This window comes from Triticum urartu, chromosome 2A, assembly GCF_056163025.1.
Source record: "Triticum urartu cultivar PI428250 chromosome 2A, HENAU_Tu73, whole genome shotgun sequence".
Taxonomy (NCBI): Eukaryota; Viridiplantae; Streptophyta; class Magnoliopsida; order Poales; family Poaceae; genus Triticum; species Triticum urartu.
Genome location: NC_141874.1, coordinates 113176269 through 113186875, shown reverse-complemented (window position 1 = coordinate 113186875; position 10607 = coordinate 113176269). Strand labels below are relative to the sequence as shown.

Here is a 10607-nt window from a genome sequence, read left to right as displayed (position 1 = left end):
GCCATTAGAAATCGTTTTTTAGATAGCAATGGCGCACCCATCGCCGGTGCGCCATTAGAAATCTTTTTTTAGATAGCAATGGCGCACCACCAGGCCAGTGCGCCATTAGTATATTTTATTATTATTATTTTTTAATAAATGAATATGAATATGAAACAGTAATCCATGCATTTAAATAATTATTATGTATTTGTATTCTGATAAATATTTGTTAGTTATTATGCCTGATTTATAGAATGATTGAAACTAGTTTAGTGGGTAAACCAAGTTAAGATTTATTTGTGGTGATGTTATAAATAATTTTTGTTATGAATGTTAGTAATTGTTTAAAGGTTTGTTCTTGCATACATAATTTGACCAGAGCGGGGGAGGGTGCGGGGGGTGCTCGTCGGCGGCGGTGGAGCGGGGAAGGGTGCGGTGGGTCGTCGGCGGCGGTGGAGCTAGCGGGGGAGGGTGCGGGTGGAATCGAGATTTATACTAATGGTGCACCATGGCAGAGTGCGCCATTACTAGTTTAAACTAGTAATGGCGCACTTTGCAACGGTGCGCCATTAGTAGTTTTGCAAAAAACAGAATAAAAAATACAGTATTGGCGCACTCTATGGCTGGTGCGCCATTACTAGTTAGAACTACTAATGGCGCACTTTGCCCGGATTCGCCATTAGTATGTCTGTAAAAATGAAAAAAATTGTTACTTGTGGCGCACCTTGTGCCTGGTGCGCCATTAGTGTCTTCCACACTGCGCATCACCACATGGTGCGCCATTAGTATATAGTAGTGGCGCACCACTTCTCTGGTGCGCCATTAGTGTCAATTTCATCTATAGCCCTTTTCCTAGTAGTGAGATAGTGACTACGCATCAGCGGCAACACCTGAGCGCGCCACAGGAGGTAGTTGTCAGCAGAGAGCTTCACCGTCACCAGATGAGCGAAGTGGAACGGTCCTGGTTCAGCCACCGGTGCGGAGAGCTAGGAGTCGTACGTCGAAGGAGCACTGTACGGAGTCAGCGCATCGGCCGACGGAGACGCACGGTAGAGTTGGTGATGACCGTGAGATGCCGGAGGAGGTACGCCGTAGGGCTGCAGCGGCGCGACGTACTGCACAGGAGCAGCGTAGGGCGCGCCATACGGCGCCTCGTAGGGCCCCACGAAGTACGAGGCATACGACACCAGCACAGTGTACGGCGGCGGCGATGGCGCGACATACGGCGGCGGATAGGGGCCGCTGTATGGCACTTGGACCTGGGTACCAGGTGGACCGGAGCCCGGCGGCGCAGCACGCAGATGGGTTCCATCGGAAGGCAGCGACGCAGAATACGTATAAGTCCCGCCGTAAGACTCCAATGGATGGATCACGCGTCATCTGCACGCGATTGAAGGGGACGGAGCGCTGGCGATCAGGATGCAGGGGCGCATCGCGCGCGATCGCGGGCGCTGGCGATTGAGGCGCGGGCGGGCATGAAGCACTTGGCCGGGCCCAGGCGAGCGGTGCAGAAGCCATGAACGGCGAGTCCATCGCTAGGGTTGACGGAGGCGGCACGGCGGTGGAGGCCGACGCGGCGGCGACAGAGGAAGCGGAAGCACGGTGCGGATCGAACGCGTCGTCTGATACCATGTTAAACAAACTAGGGTTTGGAACAATGCTCGATACCCTTGGTGGGTACGGCTATCATATATTTATAAGAGGGAACCGTACAAACACAGGTTATGTTACAACACGTATATATGCTATATACTTAGTCTAACACTATTGCGCTCTCGGCTCTGCTCCTGCTTTCTCTCGCGGCCGTCTCCTCGGCGGAATAATTCGATTTCTTCTACCTTGTTCAGCAAGTGAGTAACAATAATGCTATACTAATCGATGAGCAATTTCCAATCTGTAGATTGCATCTTGTTCAGATGTTGGTATGCATTGCAATGTTAAAATTTGTGCGATTCCTTCCAAAAAAGCGATGAATCTAACGATGGTCGTCTTGTTTTTGGACGTGCGAATTTTGTTTCAAGTGGCCGGGGTCGTTCTGTGACACGAAGAAGGGGTGCTGCTTCCCGGATGCCGGCAAGCCGGCGACAGACTTCAGCATCCACGGGCTCTGGCCCAACTACGCCAAGTGCAAGACCCAAGGCGAGCTCGACGGCGTCATCGAGATGGTGACCAAGGGGAAGAAGAAGTGCTAGCCGGAGTTCTGCAACAGCGAGCCCCTGCAGCTGTGGGAGATCAAGGACCTGGTGAAGGAGCTGGACGCCAACTGGCCGACGTTGGCGTGCAAGGGCGGGAAGAGCATCGAGTTCTGGACCCACGAGTGGGAGAAGCACGGCACCTGCTCCGGCCTGGGCCAGCACGGCTACTTCGCGGCGGCGCTCGGGCTCAAGGCCCATCACAAACTCACCGCCATCCTCGCTGACGCTGGGATCGTGCCGTCGGACGACAAGACTTACTTCCTGAGTAGCATCAGTGACACCATCAAGGAAGGGACTGATGAGGACATAGACCTGGGTTAGGGTAATAGGCCTGACCTATACGTCCTACCTAAGGTCCTTGCCCTAGAAGCAAAGAAGTTCGAGAGTAAACAAGGTGGACCCAATAAAGGCGTCGAGCGCAATCCACTCGACCTACCATCCACTCGGAGTCTACTTCTTATTTGAGTCACTCGACTATTCAACCACTCGACCATGTAAAAGACCACTCGACGTACAAGAAGATCTAAAGCCATTCTGGACAGCAACGATCGGGCATTTACTCATATATTTAACGATCATTCGTAGCACTTTATTACAGACGTTACTTGTAACGCTCTCTCTTTATGAACATTGCACCCTGTGTAACGGAGGGGAGCTGGGGTCCTGGCGCACTCTATATAAGCCACGCCCTCCTCTGGGACAAGGGTTCGCACCCCCTGTAACTCACACGCATATAATCCAGTCGACCGCCTCCGGGATCCGAGACATAGGGCTGTTACTTCCTCCAAGAAGGGCATGAACTCGTAAAACTTCCGTGTACAACTCCTCCATAGCTAGGATCTTGCCTCTACTCTCCTACCCCCCATTCTACTGTCAGACTTAGAACCACGACAGTTGACGCCCACCTTGAGGCAGGTGTCTTAGCGACTTGTTGGAGAAGTTGCGATTTTTGCCAATCCCCATCAACATTGTTTCAGGCGGAGGTTTGACCGAGGGCCACGAGATCCGTCTCGGCGCGCTCGTATTAGTCGCCGACAACTCCGCTTGGCTCCAAGAAGCGCCACTTGACGTCGAGGCGCTCCCCGTCCGCGGGGCAACGCACTTTCGCGCGTGCGTCCGTGGCATCCTCCTACGGCAGCCGTCGACTCAGTATCAGTCGGCTCCTGCGCTGACCTCCCTCCCTGTAGCCCGTCGGAGTAAACGTTTCGGTCGATCGAGGATTCAGCGGTGGGTGAGGCATGTGGTGGCTCGCCAGTCGGTCACCCCCCAAGTCGCGGCAATCAAGCCCGACGAAACTCTCTACGGCCTTTTTGATCTGTCGACTGGCTCCGTAGAGACTGCATCCGAGTGCGACAGCAGCGACCCTGCGGCGGAAATTTCAATGGCCAATGGACCATGCAATCCTCCCGGCTTCACCCGTGAAGACGGAGGCAATGGGGGCGGCGATTCCTTTGCGTGTTCATGAAGAGTACCGCCCCGAACCCCTCTCTTCGCAGCGGAGGGAAGAACTTCGCCGCCGGAACATGGATGCGCTCCACACTCCTATCGTTGGAGAAACCCCTGAGGCGCAGGCCTTGGAGGACGCGCGCCTGGCCAACTTGGCTGAGCGCACTCGACTGGAGAACCTCCAGCGTGCACTCGACGAGCGTGCTCGGCAGCGTATCCCCGAGTCCTGTCGACGCCAACTTTTTCCGCCTCCAACTCAGGTATACCGAACTCCGATCCAGAATCTCGCAGCTGCGGCCCGAATAGAGGAGTCAATTCAACCTTCCCAGTCAGAAGCTGGTCGAGGTTTGGTGCAGATCCGGGCTTTGCTCCGTGCTGAAGGAAATATGCCCTAGAGGCAATAATAAAGTTATGATTTATTTACTTATATCATGATAAATCTTTATTATTCATGCTAGAATTGTATTAACCGGAAACATAATACATGTGTGCATACATAGACAAACAATATGTCACTAGTATGCCTCTACTTGACTAGCTCGTTGAATCAAAGATGGTTAAGTTTCCTAGCCATAGACATGAGTTGTCATTTGATTAACGGGGTCACATCATTAGGAGAATGATGTGATTGACTTGACCCATTCCGTTAGCTTAGCACTTGATCGATTAGTTTGTTGCTATTGCTTTCTTCATAACTTATACATGTTCCTATGACTATGAGATTATGCAACTCCCGTTTACCGGAGGAACACTTTGTGTGCTACCAAATGTCACAACGTAACTGGGTGATTATAAAAGTGCTCTACAGGTGTCTCCAAAGGTATTTGTTGGGTTGGCGTATTTCAAGATTAGGATTTGTCACTTTGATTGTCGGAGAGGTATCTCTGGGCCCTCTCGGTAATGCACATCACTTAAGCCTTGCAAGCATTGCAACTAATGAGTTAGTTGCGGAATGATGTATTACGGAACAAGTAAAGAGACTTGCCGGTAACGAGATTGAACTAGGTATTGAGATACCGACGATCGAATCTTAGGCAAGTAACATATCGATGACAAAGGGAACAATGTATGTTGTTATGCGGTTTGACCGATAAAGATCTTCGTAGAATATGTAGGAGCCAATATGAGCATCCAGGTTCCGCTATTGGTTATTGACCGGAGACGTGTCTCAGTCATGTCTACATAGTTCTCGAACCCGTAGGGTCCGCATGCTTAAAATTCGATGACAGTTATATTATGAGTTTATGTGTTTTGATGTACCGAAGGAGTTCGGAGTCCCGGATGAGATCGGGGACATGACGAGGAGTCTCGAAATGGTCGAGACGTAAAGATCGATATATTGGACGACAATATTCGGACATCGGAAAGGTTCCAAGTGATTCGGGTATTTTCGAGAGTACCAGGGAGTTACGGGAATTCGTATTGGGCCTTAATGGCCATACGGGAAAGGAGAGAAAGGCCTCAAAGGGTGGCCGCACCCCTCCCCATGGGCTGGTCCAAATTGGACTAGGGAGGGGGGCGCCCCCTTCCTTCCTTCTCCTTTTCCCTTCCCTTTCCTTCCCTCCTACTCCTACTACTTGGAAGGGCTCCTAGTTCTACTAGGAAAGGGGGAATCCTACTCCCGGTGGGAGTAGGACTCCCCTAGGGCGCGCCATAGAGAGGGACGGCCCTCCCCCTCCTCCACTCCTTTATATACGGGGGCAGGGGGCACCCCATAGACACAGCAATTGATCTCTTGATCTCTTAGCTGTGTGCAGTGCCCCCCTCCACCATAATCCACCTCGATCATATCGTAGCGGTGTTTAGGTGAAGCCCTGCATCGGTAGAACATCATCATCGTCACCACGCCCTCGTGCTGACAGAACTCTCCCTCAAAGCTCGGCTGGATCGGAGTTCGAGGGACGTCATCGAGTTGAACGTGTGCAGAACTCGGAGGTGTCGTGCGTCCGGTACTTGATCGGTCGGATCGTGAAGACGTACGACTACATCAACCGTGTTGTGCTAACGCTTCCGCTTTCGGTCTACGAGGGTACGAGGACAACACTCTCCCCTCTCGTTGCTATGCATCACCATGATCTTGCGTGTGCGTAGGAAAATTTTGAAATTACTACGTTCCCCAAGAGTGGCATCCGAGCCAGGTTTTATGCATTGATGTAATATGCACGAGTAGAACACAAGTGAGTTGTGGGCGATATAAGTCATACTGCTTACCAGCATGTCACACTTTGGTTCGGCGGTATTGTTGGATGAAGCGGCCCGGACCGACATTACGCGTACGCTTACGCGAGACTGGTTTTACCGCCGTGCTATGCACACAGGTGACAAGCGGGTGTCAGTTTCTCCAACTTTAGTTGAACCGAGTGTGGCTACGCCCGGTCCTTGAGAAGGTTAAAACAACACCAACTTGACAAACTATCGTTGTGGTTTTGATGTGTAGGTAATAACGGTTCTTGCTAAGCCCGTAGCAGCCACGTAAAACTTGCAACAACAAAGTAGAGGACGTCTAACTTGTTTTTGCAGGGCATGTTGTGATGTGATATGGTCAAGACGTGATGAGATATAAGTTGTTATATAAGATGATCATGTTTTGTTGAAGTTATCGGCAACTGGCAGAAGCCTTATGGTTGTCTCTTTATTGCATAAGATGCAAGCGCCAAATAATTGCTTTACAATTATCTCTATCCGATAGCAATAGTTGCAAGAGCAATAGTTGGCGAGACGACCATGTGATGACACATTGATATAGATCAAGATGATGGAGATCATGGTGTCATGCCGGTGACGATGGAAATCATGACGATGTTTTGGAGATGGAGATCAAAGGCACAAGATGATGATGGCCATATCATGTCACATATTTTGATTGCATGTGATGTTTATCTTTTATGCATATTATCTTGCTTTGATTGACGGTAGCATTATAAGATGATCTCTCACTAAATTTCTTGATAAAAGTGTTCTCCCTGAGTATGCACCGTTGCCAAAGTTCGTCGTGCCCAGGCACCACGTGATGATCGGGTGTGATAAGCTCTACGTCCATCTAGAGCGGGTGCAAGCCAGTTTTTGCACACGCAGAATACTCAGGTTAAACTTGTCGAGCCTAGTATATGCAGATATGGCCTCGGAACACTGAGACCGAAAGGTCGAGCGTGAATCATAGAGTAGATATGATCAACATAGTGATGTTCACCATTGAAAACTACTCCATTTCACATGATGATCGGTTATGGTTTAGTTGATTTGGATCACGTGATCACTTAGAAGATTAGAGGGATGTCTTTCTAAGTGGGAGTTCTTAAGTAATATGATTAATTGAACTTAAATTTATCATGAACTTAGTCCTGGTAGTATTAGCATATCTATGTTGTAGATCAATAGCTCGCGTTTAGCTCCCCTATTTTATTTTTGATATGTTCCTAGAGAAAACTAAGTTGAAAGATGTTAGTAGCAATGATGCGGATTGGATCCGTGATCTGAGGTTTATCCTCATTGCTGCACAGAAGAATTATGTCCTTAATGCACCGCTAGGTGACAGACCTATTGCAGGAGCAGATGCAGACGTCATGAACGTTTGGCTAGCTCAATATGATGACTACTTGATAGTTTAGTGCACCATGCTTAACAGCTTAGCATCGGGACTTCAAAGACGTTTTGAACGTCATGGATCATATGGATGTTCCAGGAGTTGAAGTTAATATTTCAAGCAAATACCCGAGTTGAGAAATATGAAGTCTCCAACAAATTCTATAGCTAAAAGATGGAGGAGAATAGCTCAAGCAGTGAGCATGTGTTCAGATTGTCTGGGTACTACAATCGCTTGAATCAAGTGGGAGTTAATCTTCTAGATAAAATAGTGATTGACAGAATTCTCTAGTCACCGTCACCAAGTTAGTAGAACTTCGTGATGAACTATAGTATTCAAGGGATGATGAAAACGATTCCCGAGCTTTTCATGATGATGAAATCGATGAAGGTAGAAATCAAGAAAGAGCATCAAGTGTTGATGATTAACAAGACCACTAGTTTCAAGAAAAGGGCAAAGGGAAAGAAAGGGAACTTCAAGAAGAACGACAATCAAGTTGCTGCTCAAGTGAAGAAGCCCAAGTCTGGTCCTAAGACTAAGACTAAGTGCTTCTACTGCAAAGGGACTGGTCACTGGAAGTGAAACTGCCCCAAGTATTTGGCGGATAAGAAGGATGGCAAAGTGAACAAAGGTATATTTTATACACAGATTATTGATGTGTATTTTACTAGTGTTCGTATCAACCCCTTGGTATTTGATACTGGTTCAGCTGCTAAGAGTAGTAACTCGAAACGGGAGTTGCAGAATGAACAGAGACTAGTTAAGGGTGAAGTGACGATGTGTGTTGGAAGTGGTTCCAAGATTGATATGATCATCATCGCACACTCCCTATACTTTTGGGATTAGTGTTGAACCTAAATAAATGTTATTTGGTGTTTGTGTTGAGCATAAATATGATTGGATCATGTTTGTTGCAATACATTTATTCATGTAAGTTAGAGAATAATTGTTGTTTTGTTTACATGAATAAAACCTTCTATGGTCATACACCCAATGAAAATGGTTTGTTGGATCTCGATCGTGGTGATACACATTTTCATAATCTTGAAGCCGAAAGATGCAACGTTAATAATGATAGTGCAACTTATTTGTGGCACTGCCGTTTAGGTCATATTGGTGTAAAGCACATGAAGAAAATCCATGTTGATGGGCTTTCGGAATCACTTGATTATGAATCAGTTGATGCTTGCGAACCATGCCTCATGGGCAAGATGACTAAGACTCCGTTCTCCGGAACAATGGAGCGAGCAACAGATTTGTTGGAAATCATACATACTGATGTATGTGGTCCGATGAATATTGAGGCTCGCGGCCGGTATCATTATTTTCTGATCTTCACAGATGATTTGAGCAGATATGAGTATATCTACTTAATGAAACACAAGTCTAAAACATTTGAAAAGTTCAGAGAATTTTAGAGTGAAGTGGAGAATCATCGTAACAAAAATAAAAGTTTCTACGATATGATCGTAGAAGTAAAATATTTGAGTTACGAGTTTGGTCTTCAATTAAAACAATGTGGAATATTTTCACAAAATCATGCCACCTAGAACACCACAGCATAATGGTGTGTCCGAACATCATAAACGTACTATTATTGGATATAGTGCAATATATGATGTTTCTTACCGATTAATCACTATAGTTTTGGGGTTATGCATTAGAGACAGCTGCATTCACGTTAAAAAGGGCACCATCTAAATCCGTTGAGGCGACACCGTATGAACTGTGGTTTGGCAAGAAACCAAAGTTGTCGTTTCTTAAAGTTTGAGGTTGCAATGCTTATGTGGAAAAGTTTCAACCTGATAAGCTCAAACCCAAATCGGAGAAGTGCGTCTTCATAGGATACCCAAAAGAAAATGTTGGGTACACCTTCTATCACAGATCCAAAGGCAAGTTATTCATTGCTGAGAATGGATCCTTTCTAGACAAGGAGTTTCTCTCGAAAGAAGTGAGTGGGAGGAAAGTAGAACTTGATGAGGTAACTGTACCTGCTCCCTTATTGGAAAGTAGTTCATCACAGAAATCTGTTCCTGTGACTACTACACCAATTAGTGAGGAAGCTAATGGTGATGATCATGTAACTTTAGATCAAGTTACTACCGAACCTCGTAGGTAAACTAGAGTGAGATCCGCACCAGAGTGGTACGGTAATCCTGTTCTGGAGGTCATGTTACTTGACCATGACGAGCCTACGAACTATGAGGAAGCGATGATGAGCCCAGATTCCGCGAAATGGCTTGAGGCCATGAAATCTGAGATGAGATCCATCTATGAGAACAAAGTATGGACTTTGATTGACTTGCCCATTGATCGGCGAGGCATTGAGATTAAATGGATCTTCAAGAGGAAGACGGATGCTAATAGTAGTGTTACTATCTATAAAGCTAGAATTGTCGCAAAAAAGGTTTTCGACAAGTTCAAGGTGTTGACTACGATGAGAGTTTCTCACTCGTATCTATGCTTAAGTCTGTCCGAATCATGTTAGCAATTGGCGCATTTTATGAAATCTGGCAAATGGATAAACAAAACTGCATTCCTTAATGGATTTATTAAAGAAGAGTTGTATATGATGCAACCAGAAAGTTTTGTCAATCCTAAAGGTGCTAACAAAACATGCAAGCTCCAGCGATCCATTTATGGACTGGTGCAAGCATCTCGGAGTTGGAATATATGCTTTGATAAGTTGATCAATGCATATAGTTTTATACAGACTTGCGGTGAAGCCTGTATTTACAAGAAAGTGAGTGGGAGCACTACAACACTTCTGATAAGTATATGTGAATGACATATTGTTGATCGGAGATAGTGTAGAATTATTATGCAAAGCATAAAGGAGTGTTTGAAAGGAGTTTTTCAAAGAAAGACCTCGGTAAAGCTACTTACATATTGAGCATCAAGATCTATAGAGATAAATCAAGACGCTTGATAAGTTTTTCAATGAGTACATACCTTGACAAGAGATTTTGAAGTAGTTCAAAATGGAACAGTCAAAGAAGGAGTTCTTGCCTGTGTTACAAGGTGTGAAGTTGAGTAAGACTCAAAGCCCGACCACAGCAGAAGATAGAAAGAGAATAAAAGTCATTCCCTATGCCTTGGCCATGGGTTCTATAAAATATGCCATGCTGTGTACCAGATCTATTGTATACTCTACACTGTTTTTGGCAAGGGAGTACAATAGTGATTTAGGAGTAGATCACTAGACAACGGTCAAAATTATCCTTAGTGGAATAAGGATATGTTTCTCGATTATGGAGGTGACAAAAGGTTCGTCGTAAAGGGTTATGTCGATGCAAATTTTGACACTAATCCAGATGACTCTAAATCTCAATGTGGATACATATTGAAAGTGGGAGCAATTAGCTAGAGTAGCTCCATGCAGAGCATTGTTGACATAGAAA

At 46.2% G+C, this 10607-nt stretch overlaps 1 pseudogene; it reads left to right on the top strand.

Moving 5' to 3' along the window:
- Positions 1-1498: 1498 nt before the first annotated feature.
- The window catches only part of LOC125535274 (ribonuclease 1-like), a 79816-nt pseudogene continuing 70707 nt past the window's right edge, over positions 1499-10607 (top strand).